We start from the raw sequence: 11804 nt of genomic DNA, 5'->3' as shown, positions 1-11804 counted from the left end.
CCTTCATATGTTTTCATGTTGGGCATTACAGTGGACATTTCCTAACTGTTTATACATTGGTACTGTTAGGGAAAACCTTCTGTGTGATTTTGTGAATGTTTCTGAGTTTCTTTCCTGTGCATTCTGTACTCTTTGTTCCCAGAACATTTACTGTGGAGATGATGAGATCATGTGGCATTTTTAACTTTTTAAGTCTAGTATTATATGCAAGAAGTTCCTATTTAATGACGAGATGTTGGCCAAAGACCTAATCTGTCTAACTATTTTGGGACCTTCATATATACCTTTCTTAACTGTGTTATGCAAAAAGTTTCAGTTCCTGGTGATGAAACAGTAATAAAATAACTAAAAATTGAAGATCCATTCGCTGTACCTGAATAAGGCAGTGGAATAGTGTGTCCCCAAGTGGTGTGTCACATGCTAGTAACCTCTGACACCAAAGGTAAAGAAATAGATGTAAACCTGTCATGGACCACTGGGGCACGTACAGCTGCCCTAACCCGACATAGACAGGCAGAGACACAAGTGTTGCACAGCACATGTTTTTATTTCCGTGGGGAAGCGCTTTTCTCTCACTCCCCACAGCAACATAGTCCAAAGCACCAAGCACAAAACACACTCTTTTTCTCTCTTTCTCTTCCTTTCTCTCGCCTCCACTCCTCCTCCAGCAACCTTCGTCCTCTTCCACCTGACTCTGGCTCTTCAAATAGAGTGAGGCGGCTCCTTTTAAAGCAGACCCTGGGAGTGTTCCAGGTAGCTCATTATTCAGACCTGGAATCACTCCCAGGTGTGGTGAAAGCCCCATGTAGGGCTCTGTAGCTCCCTCTTGCACCCCCATGGAACCCAACAGTGCTGTGCCACAATCCAGCTCTCAGCAAGCGGGAATCAATGGTGCCACAGCTGCCCAGGAGGGCTGCCCTCCAACATTCCGGGGGGTGGTAGTGTCTTGTAGATGCTCTCTTCCCTGGTCCTTCCATCCAGCTGGCGTCCCGCTGGGTAATGGCCATGGCTGCCTGTCACACTCTCCTTAAACAGTGTTCTCAATCTGCATGCAATAGTAGAATAAGGCATTGAACTGGAGTTGTAGATTTAGATTATCAATCAAATAACATATTAGATACAGATTCCTCTACAATCAGCGCTAGGGTCTAGAGAACTGGATCGATGCACATTATGATATATTTTTCCCCCCTTTCTAAAGGCCCAATGACACTTAGGGTTGAGTGAACAAACACAGCTGAGTCTGTTGAAGCTGTATCAATAGATACTAACAGATAATAAACAAGAATCGCAATGTTGTGTAAAATTTGGACTGTGCTCACAGACTTGAAAACTAATGCATTAATGACCACCACAACATTATGAATGGAGGCTCCTTGATTCAATGCTAGTATTAGGAGATGCAAGGAAATGTGTATGCCAGCTACAGGCAGTCCAATCAAAGCACTAGCTATAATTGAAGTCAGTATTACAGGGTATATTACAGCTTTTAATGTTTAAGGTTTTATGGCTCTTTGGCCAATAACAGAAAATTTGCTGGCAATCATTTAAAGGAATAACTAAAGTTTATGTGATGCCATTAACAGTGCTTTGTGAACAGGGGCATTTGATACTTGAGTGTCCAACTTCATTGTAATAGAATAGGTACAGTTTATTTTTATTTATTTTTTTATTAATTTAATTGTAATCATTCCATACAAATAGATCAATTTTTACAAAAGATAGGATTGAAAACAAGTTGCTCCCCACCCCTGAGAGAGAGAGAGCATGGCCAGCAGAGTAAAACTTAAGGCTTGTAGACATACCTAAACTGATGAGTTTAATAGGGCAATAGAGAGAAATCTGAGAAGAAAAAGAAATGTGGAAATAATTGCTTCCTCTGTGCATTAAGAGCTTATTCTAAGATATTATTGATTAGATCCTGCCAGGTTTTGAAAACATTCTGTACAGATCCTCTAACTGAATATTTGATTTTTTTCAATTTCAAATAATATTTTATAAAACATTGGTTTCCCACTGACTTAAAAGAGGAGAGTTAGGATTCCTCCAGTTTAGCCAAATAAGTCTGCGTGCCAAAAGTGTAGTGAATGCAATCACAGTTTGTTTGTCCTTCTCCACTTTAAACCCATCTGGAAGAACACCAAACACAGCTGTTAATGGATTAGGATGGATTGTGACACCAAGGCTGTCTGAAAGGCACTTAAAAATGTTGGTGCAAAATGATGTTAATTTGGTGCAGGCCCAGAACATGTGACCCAGTGAGGCTGGGACTTGATTGCAGTGTTCGCAGGTTGGATCTTGTCCTGGAAACATTTTGGACAGTTTTAGGCGAGATAGATGTGCTTGATATATAATTTTGAGTTGAATAATTATATGCTTTGCGCATATGGAGTTCGAGTGAAGTCTCTGCATTGCTATTTTCCACTCCTTTTCTGATATATTGATTAAGAGATCTTTTTCCCATTGTCCTCTTGGATCTTTAAAAGGGAGGGACTGCAAGATAATTTTATATATTGCAGAGTGAATAGGTACAGTTTTAAAACTAACAGCTGTCGGTGTCAATACAGAATAGATGATTAATATTATTGCTTCATGGAGACTGGACCTTAGTGAGCTTTCTAGAGTAGTAATAATTACACCACAACAGAGACGGATTGCCTCTTTCAGAGAGTAGCTGTGCATCTGCAGTTTGTGAATTGGAAGTCCCAGACACAAACTAGTTGGTAGCAAAAAGCCTTTTAACATCAGTAAAGAAAAATGGGTGCAATCCCAATGCATCTCTGATGGGGGTCTGCTGTCCATGTGAGTAATGCGGGAGTCTTCTGAAGGGAAGAATGACACCTTCTGTCCAGCATGGATACTGACTGTGTTTAGTGAGAAACAATGGTGAGAGCCTTAGCTGGATAAATCAACAATGCAACTTTGGAGGGAAGAATTGTTTTGTTTGTATGAGAACTCTTATCTTTGGTCTTTCTTGTAGAGACATTAGCTGGAGAGAATTGTCAATATAAACTTGTGACTTTTGAAGTTTTTGACATCTGCCTGTGTTGCTACCAACAGTACCACTGATTGTAGATCAAATACAGGACCAGGAACATTTTGTAAAACCAATATAGCTAATGTCTATTGGATAGAGAGGAATCAGATTGTTACTTTAACACAGGAAAAGGAATGGCATTGTTCAGTAGTTATTGTCAGTGTTGAACTACCACATCCAGAGAGGGGCTGGGAGCATGCGCTGATAGCCCGTTGCCACACCCACCACACGACAAACCGCCTGGAATGAGACCTGAGTGCTGCTGGTGACACCTCCACACCACACTGGAACAGTGTGAGGTCTAGAACCTCCTAAATTATGGGAAAGTTTTCAAAAGCACATTTCTGAGATTTATAAAAGGGAAAATGCAACTAGTATTATACTAGCACACTAGATGTGAGGCTGGCAAAATTTAAATGAAACAAATTGTAGAAGAAATTAGATAAACTGTGAGGGATTATTGGTGGGATTTCTTTGGAACAGGAGTGGACTGTGTTAATAAATTATGTCATATAATTGTTGTTTTTCTAGGGATTACCATTATGTTGTGTTTCGGACAATTGTAAATGTATAGAAAACTTAGACAATCGTGGGTCAAGGTTAAGATCATAAAGACAGCTTCTTTTAGACAAACTAGCATTTATGGGGCCATGCATTAAAAAAGATTGGAGTTTTCTTGCATTGCTCTCTGTTCATGATGATGTTAAAAACTCTGATTAGATTTCTCTAAAAAGATCAGAAAGGGAGGGATTGTTAGGTAAAACTTTCTGTGTGAGATTGTGAGTGTTTCTGAGTGTTCCTTTCCTGTAATTTCCGCACTATTTGTTTCCAGCACATTTACCATGACACAATGATTTTAACTTTTTAACTATTGTATTATGTAAACAAAGTTACTATTTAAAGATAATGTTTGCCAAATACTCTTAATCTCTCTATCTATATAGACCTTTAGATATACTGTACAAAGGTTGAGGGTGTGTGTAGTGCAGAGCAAAAACTGGTAATGTCTAACATATTCTGGATAGTGATACATATTTTGTAGATTGTCTTTATTTGTAAGACTGACTTTATACTTTTATTTTCATTTTAATAACGTTCAAGACAATATTTGCCCAGGCACATTTATCAGAAAAGACTTTTACATACACTTGCTTAGCCCTTAGATGAAATTCAAAAGCAGGAACTGACTGGCCAGCAGGACTGGGAGGTTGAAGGATTTGCACAGTTTCACAAATGTGCTTTGCTATAGCCCTGTGTGGATACTTCAGAAGCATTGTATTCATCTGTGAGCTCCAATATCAGAGACAGGGACACTTAGGTCTTATGAGTCTTTCCCTCAAGAAGAAAGCTTGGAGTGGAGGGTATAGGTCAGCGTTTCTCAATCTTTAAGTATTTGCGACCCGAGTTTTCATAACAGTTTTAATCGTGCCCCCCTAATGTTTTTTTTGAAAACCTAATAAAATTTATTCCTATATTTTTTGCTGCCGATACACCGCTACAAGTTTACAATTTCCCTATGAATAGCGAAATTACGCCACATATGGCAACATTCGCGCCCCCTTTTTGTTACTTTGGGCGCACCCCACAGTTTGAGAACTGCTGGTATAGGTAAAATTCATAAGCCTCTAGAATGTTTATTCTGTACAGTTGTTATTGGTTATATTTTGCTATTATTTTTTATTTATTTCATTATTTTCACTTCATCATTGTGTAATAACCTTGAGTTTGAGAAAGGTGCTACATAAATAAAAATTATTGTGTATTTTTATTGTTCGCTTCCCAGGTCCTCCCTGCGTGGAGTTTGCATGTTCTCCCCGTGTCTGCGTGGGTTTCCTCCGGGCGCTCCGGTTTCCTCCCACAGTCCAAAGACATGCAGGTTAGATGGATTGGTGATTATAAATTGGCCCTAGTGTGTGCTTGGTGTGTGGGTGTGTTTGTGTGTGTCCTGCGGTGGGTTGGCACCCTGCCCGGGATTGGTTCCCTGCCTTGTGCCCTGTGTTGGCTGGGATTGGCTCCAGCAGACCCCCGTGACCCTGTGTTCGGATTCAGCGGGTTGGAAAATGGATGGATGGATGGATGAATATTGTAAAGACAATCAGATCTATTTATATGAATAACTATTGCTTGTCATTTTGCATTTTTTCCTCCAGGTGGCGCTCTATATTTTAATTTATTTGCAGTGGGTGTCATATTATGTTGCTTTGTATTACAGTCATGCTTGCTTGACTTGCTTGATTGGCCATGGTGGTTGGAATTAAGTTTATTGCATAAAATGAGTGTGGCATTGTGGTACACTGGTAGTGCTGCTGCCTCACAATTAGCAGACTGGGATTTGCATACTGGGAACTGCCTATGTGCAGTTTGCATGTTCTCCTCGTGTTCATGTAGGTTCCCTCAAACAGTCTAAAGACATGCAGATTAGGTGAATTGGTGTAGCTAATTTGGCCCATGTGTGTCTGTCTGTGTGTGTGTGTGTGTGTGTGTGTGTTCACCTTGTGATGGACTGCCCTGGATAAGAAATGACAACGGATATGAATATGATATGAACGGATATAAAAACGGATTGACAGATGGATGCATAAAATGGAAAAAGACAGATAACAATCTACATGAGATGAGCAGTCAGTCATTTTCCAACCTGCTACATCCTAACTACAGGGTCACAGGGTCTGCTTGAGCCAATCCCAGCCAACACAGGGTGCAAGGCAGGAACAAATCCCCGGGCAGGGCGCCAGCCCACCGCATGAGATGAGCAATGTGAAAGTAAATTAAAATGATTGTTACCTCAACTTTAATGCTTCAAAATGGAAGGCTGATAGCTTGGATCCAAATAAAATAACCTCTTGAGGTCCTTGGCAAAATTTGAGATATTTGTACATGCACATATATAATGCATCCATTTATAAATGAAGGAAAAAAAATATTACTAAGCTCCAAATGTCAAGTGCTTGTCAATAACTTTATTACTGACTATTTCACTTAAATGGAAGTCTTTTTTGTGATATATTTTGCTATCTGATGAGCTCACTAATGTTTCTACTTATTCAACAATGCTGACCTCTAGTGATGTAATTTGGTAAAACTGAATGTATAGTTAAACAACAGAGGCTTGAGAATTATTTAGTCTTAGTGCTAAAGACATGCAAAGAAGGCTATATTAAAAAAGGTGTTATAACTTGCATCTTATATTTTTCTCAAAAATATTGTTACCTAGACCCCTGATACCTGTACACATTCCTTTTACTGAAGTCAAGAAAGTAACATCCTCCTTAGCTTGATGAAATTACATTTTGGGGTTCCTTCCTTCTTACAATCAAGTTGTGATTCGTTATAATAGACAGCAGCAAAGAGCGTAGAGAGGTGAATAATGTTTGAATTTTATGAGCTACACAATGATTTTACAGAATAAAAATAAGTGCCCAATTCACTACTGTGAAATACAGTGGTGTGAAAAACTATTTGCCCCCTTCCTGATTTCTTATTCTTTTGCATGTTTGTCACACAAAATGTTTCTGATCATCAAACACATTTAACCATTAGTCAAATATAACACAAGTAAACACAAAATGCAGTTTGTAAATGGTGGTTTTTATTATTTAGGGAGAAAAAAAAATCCAAACTTACATGGCCCTGTGTGAAAAAGTAATTGCCCCCTGAACCTAATAACTGGTTGGGCCACCCTTAGCAGCAATAATTGCAATCAAGCATTTGCGATAACTTGCAATGAGTCTATTACAGCGCTCTGGAGGAATTTTGGTCCACTCGTCTTTGCAAAATTGTTGTAATTCAGCTTTATTTGAGGGTTTTCTAGCATGAACCGCCTTTTTAAGGTCATGCCATAGCATCTCAATTGGATTCAGGTCAGGACTTTGACTAGGCCACTCCAAAGTCTTCATTTTGTTTTTCTTCAGCCATTCAGAGGTGGATTTGCTGGTGTGTTTTGGGTCATTGTCCTGTTGCAGCACCCAAGATCACTTCAGCTTGAGTTGATGAACAGATGGCCGGACATTCTCCTTCAGGATTTTTTGGTAGACAGTAGAATTCATGGTTCCATCTATCACAGCAAGCCTTCCAGGTCCTGAAGCAGCAAAACAACCCCAGACCATCACACTACCATCACCATATTTTACTGTTGGTATGATGTTCTTTTTCTGAAATGCTGTGTTCCTTTTACGCCAGATGTAACGGGACATTTGCCTTCCAAAAAGTTCAACTTTTGTCTCATCAGTCCACAAGGTATTTTCCCAAAAGTCTTGGCAATCATTGAGATGTTTCTTAGCAAAATTGAGACGAGCCCTAATGTTCTTTTTGCTTAACAGTGGTTTGCGTCTTGGAAATCTGCCATGCAGGCCGTTTTTGCCCAGTCTCTTTCTTATGGTGGAGTCGTGAACACTGACCTTAATTGAGGCAAGTGAGGCCTGCAGTTCTTTAGACGTTGTCCTGGGGTCTTTTGTGACCTCTCGGATGAGTCGTCTCTGCGCTCTTGGGGTAATTTTGGTCGGCCGGCCACTCCTGGGAAGGTTCACCACTGTTCCATGTTTTTGCCATTTGTGGATAATGGCTCTCACTGTGGTTCGCTGGAGTCCCAAAGCTTTAGAAATGGCTTTATAACCTTTACCAGACTGATCGATCTCAATTACTTCTGTTCTCATTTGTTCCTGAATTTCTTTGGATCTTGGCATGATGTCTAGCTTTTGAGGTGCTTTTGGTCTACTTCTCTGTGTCAGGCAGCTCCTATTTAAGTGATTTCTTGATTGAAACAGGTGTGGCAGTAATCAGGCCTGGGGGTGGCTACGGAAATTGAACTCAGGGTGATACACCACAGTTAGGTTATTTTTTAACAAGGGGGCAATTACTTTTTCACACAGGGCCATGTAGGTTTGGATTTTTTTTCTCCCTAAATAATAAAAACCATCCATCCATCCATCCATTTTCCAACCCGCTGAATCCGAACACAGGGTCACGGGGGTCTGCTGGAGCCAATCCCAGCCAACACAGGGCACAAGGCAGGAAACAATCCTGGGCAGGGTGCCAACCCACCACAGGACACACACAAACACACCCACACACCAAGCACACACTAGGGCCAATTTAGAATCGCCAATCCACCTAACCTGCATGTCTTTGGAATGTGGGAGGAAACCGGAGCGCCCGGAGGAAACCCACGCAGACACGGGGAGAACATGCAAACTCCACGCAGGGAGGACCCTGGAATCGAACCCAGGTCCCCAGATCTCCCAACTGCGAGGCAGCAGCGCTACCCACTGCGCCACCGTGCCGCCCATAATAAAAACCATCATTTAAAAACTGCATTTTGTGTTTACTTGTGTTATATTTGACTAATGGTTAAATGTGTTTGATGATCAGAAACATTTTGTGTGACAAACATGCAAAAGAATAAGAAATCAGGAAGGGGGCAAATAGTTTTTCACACCACTGTAAGTAGTGATGCAAGTGAAATAAGTACTGTGCAATAATTAAGAAATACTCACAGAGGAATATACAAACTATATATCAGGAAGATATTTGAAAAGGGAAGATGTTGACAGCAATCAGCCTGTATAACTCCATACTTGGATTAGAAATAAAGGCTACATAGGTCAGCATTAAATTTAAATGTGTCGAATTTAAAATGCATGATTAGAAGAAAGACCCTCATATATGCTGATAAATGCAATGACACGTCTTTGCTGCTGCTCCTCAGGCCCTCACTGAAGTCAAAGAATCAACCAATTAAAAGGACATGTGATCCAAAACATCTTTTTCAGGAGGCTGCAAACTGAAGGCAAGCAGGCCTTAAAGTGAGAGCAAGATATACAGTATCTACAAAAGTGAGGACACCCCTCAAATTTTTGTAAACGTTTTATTATATCTTTTCATGGGACAACACTGAAGATATGACACTTTGATACAATGTAAAGTAGTCAGTGTACAGCTTGTATAACAGTGTAAATTTGCTGTCCCCTCAAAATAACTCAACACACAGCCATTAATGTCTAAACCACTGGGAACAAAAGTGAGTGCACCCCTAAGTGAAAAATGTCCAAATTGTGCCCAAAGTGTCAATATTTTGTGTGGCCACCATTATTTTCCAGCACTGCCTTAACTCTCTTGAGCATGGCGTTCACTAGAGCTTCACAGGTTGCCACTGGAATCCTCTTCCACTCCTCCAGGATGACATCACGGAGCTGGTGGATGTCAGAGACCTTGTACTCCTCCACCTTCCATTTGAGGATGCCCCACAGATGCTCAATAGAGTTTAGGTCTGGAGACATGCTTGGCCAGTCCAGCCCCTTTACCCTCAGTTTCTTTAACAAGGCAGTGGTCGTCTTGGAGGTGTGTTTGGGGTCGTTATCATATTCAGTTTCCGAAGGGAGGGGATCATGCTCTGCTTCAGTATGTCACAGTACATGTTGGCATTCATGGTTCCCTCAATGAATTGTAGCTCCCCAGTGCCGGCAGCACTCATGCTGCCCCAAACCATGACAGTCCCACCACCATGCTTGACTGTAGGCAAGACACACTTTGTACTCCTCACTGGTTGCCGCCACCCACGCTTGACACCATCTGAACCAAATAAGTTTATCTTGGTCTCATCAGACCACAGGACATGGTTCCAGTAATCCATGTCCTTAGTCTGCTTGTCTTCAGCAAACTGTTTGTGGGCTTTCTTGTGCATCATCTTTAGAAGAGGCTTCCTTCTTGGACGACAGCCATGCAGACCAATTTGATGCAGTGTACAGTGGGCGTATGGTCTGAGCACTGACAGGCTGACCCCCCACCCCTTCAACCTCTGCAACAATGCTGGCAGCACTCATACATCTATTTTCAAAAGACAACCTCTGGATATGATGCTGAGCATGTGCACTCAACCTCATTGGTCGACCATGGCAAGGCCTGTTCTGAGTGGAACCTGTCCTGTTAAACCACTGTATAGTCTTGGCCACCGTGCTGCAGCTCAGTTTCAGGGTGTTGGCAATCTTCTTACAGCCGAGGCCATCTTTATGTAGAGCAGCAATTCTTGTTGTCAGATCCTCAGAGAGTTCTTTGCCATGAGGTGCCATGTTGAACTTCCAGTGACCAGTATGAGAGAGTGTAAGAGCAAGAACATCAAATTTAACACACCTGCTCCCCATTCACACCTGAGACCTTGTAACACTAATGAGTCACATGACACTGGGGAGGGAAAATTGGGCACAATTTGAGTACACTTAGGGGTGTACTCACTTTTGTTGCCAGCGGTTTACACATTAATGGCTGTGTGTTGAGTTATTTTGAGGGGACAGCAAATTTACACTGTTAAACAAGCTGTACACTGACTACTTTACATAGTATCAAAGTGTCATATCTTCAGTGTTGTCCCATGAAAAGATAAAATAAAATATTTACAAAAATGTGAGGGGTTTACTCACTTTTGTGAGATACTGTACATTCATATTGAATTTGCTGACAAACATTCAATATTTTAAAAATGGAATGTTCAGTTCCCACATTTTACCGAATTGAAAGAAAACCTTGGATTTGAATTGAAGAAGGCGGCTCATAAGCACAGACCAAAGGATACTGTAACTGAGGACCTGGAAACAGATCAGGACAGGTCAGGTACAGAAGCATGCACTGGTACAGCATGTTGCCACACCCACGATGAAACAGCTTGAGATCCCAGAAATGACCATCTATCTGTTGCAGCCAGGTGTTACAAAGGCGTCCCCTTGGCCTGGTTCAGCTGCTTGGTTTCTAAAAATGAGGATCTTGTGAACTGGATCACCCTCTGGGAATTGTGCCAGATGGCCACAGTGCCAAAACTGATGCTCTCTTACAATGCAGGTAATGTGCCTCATTTGGGACTCCATGAGCAACCACTCATTCAGCACAAAGTCAAACCAGTGATGCCCAAGGATTCTCTGAAGAGACACAGTACTGAAGGAGTCTAGCCTTCACCTCAGGTCACTGGATATCATCAATGTCTCAAACATATTGCAAAACAGGAAGCACCAGGGGCATCATGTATAAACGGTGCGTATGCACAGACATGTTGCGTACGAACGTTTCCACGCTCAAATCGCGATGTATAAAACCTAAACTTGGCGTAAAGCCACGCACATTTCCACGGTACCTCATACCTTGGCGTACGCAATTTCTCCGCTCGGTTTTGCAGACTGGCGGCACCCAGCGTCAAAGCAGTGCACTGTTCCTGTGTGGCCACCCTTTCTTTCTTAGACCCACATTCCTTTCTCCGACACTCTGTCACTCGATCAACTTCCTTTTGTTGATTATACCACTGTTTAAACCAACAAATAGTACGTTTTTCCTTTGCCTCCACTTGGTATTCGCTGAAATTCTTATATTTTCCCCCGTGCTTTTCCCATTGTCTTTTCACAGAAGGCTATTTATATCGATTTGCATATTCAAAGAGGCGTAATTCTGGGAGGAGTTGGGGTGGGACAGAAGGCGCGTGCACGTGCGTTACTTTTCACGCTGATCGGGATTTTTGTAGTGGAAGAATGTGAAAGTTTGCGTGCGCACAGATTCCTGCATCTGGATTTTCCTGTGCGTACGCACATTCCCGCTTTTGTGCTTACGCCATGTTATAGTGTGAGTTCTACGCACGGCGTTATACATGAGGCCCCAGGACTCTAAAGACTTGGACCTTCGTCCTTTTGAATAGATATCAGGAGTGCCACACACTCCTTTCCAGTGACCTCATGACCCCCCAGTGCTCTCCCAGTCCGTCTACTGACTTCATAGGAAGAGTCACCAGAAATAT

The sequence above is a fragment of the Erpetoichthys calabaricus genome, chromosome 8 (genome assembly GCF_900747795.2).
Source record: "Erpetoichthys calabaricus chromosome 8, fErpCal1.3, whole genome shotgun sequence".
NCBI classification, from domain to species: Eukaryota; Metazoa; Chordata; class Cladistia; order Polypteriformes; family Polypteridae; genus Erpetoichthys; species Erpetoichthys calabaricus.
This window is presented reverse-complemented; position numbering follows the sequence as displayed.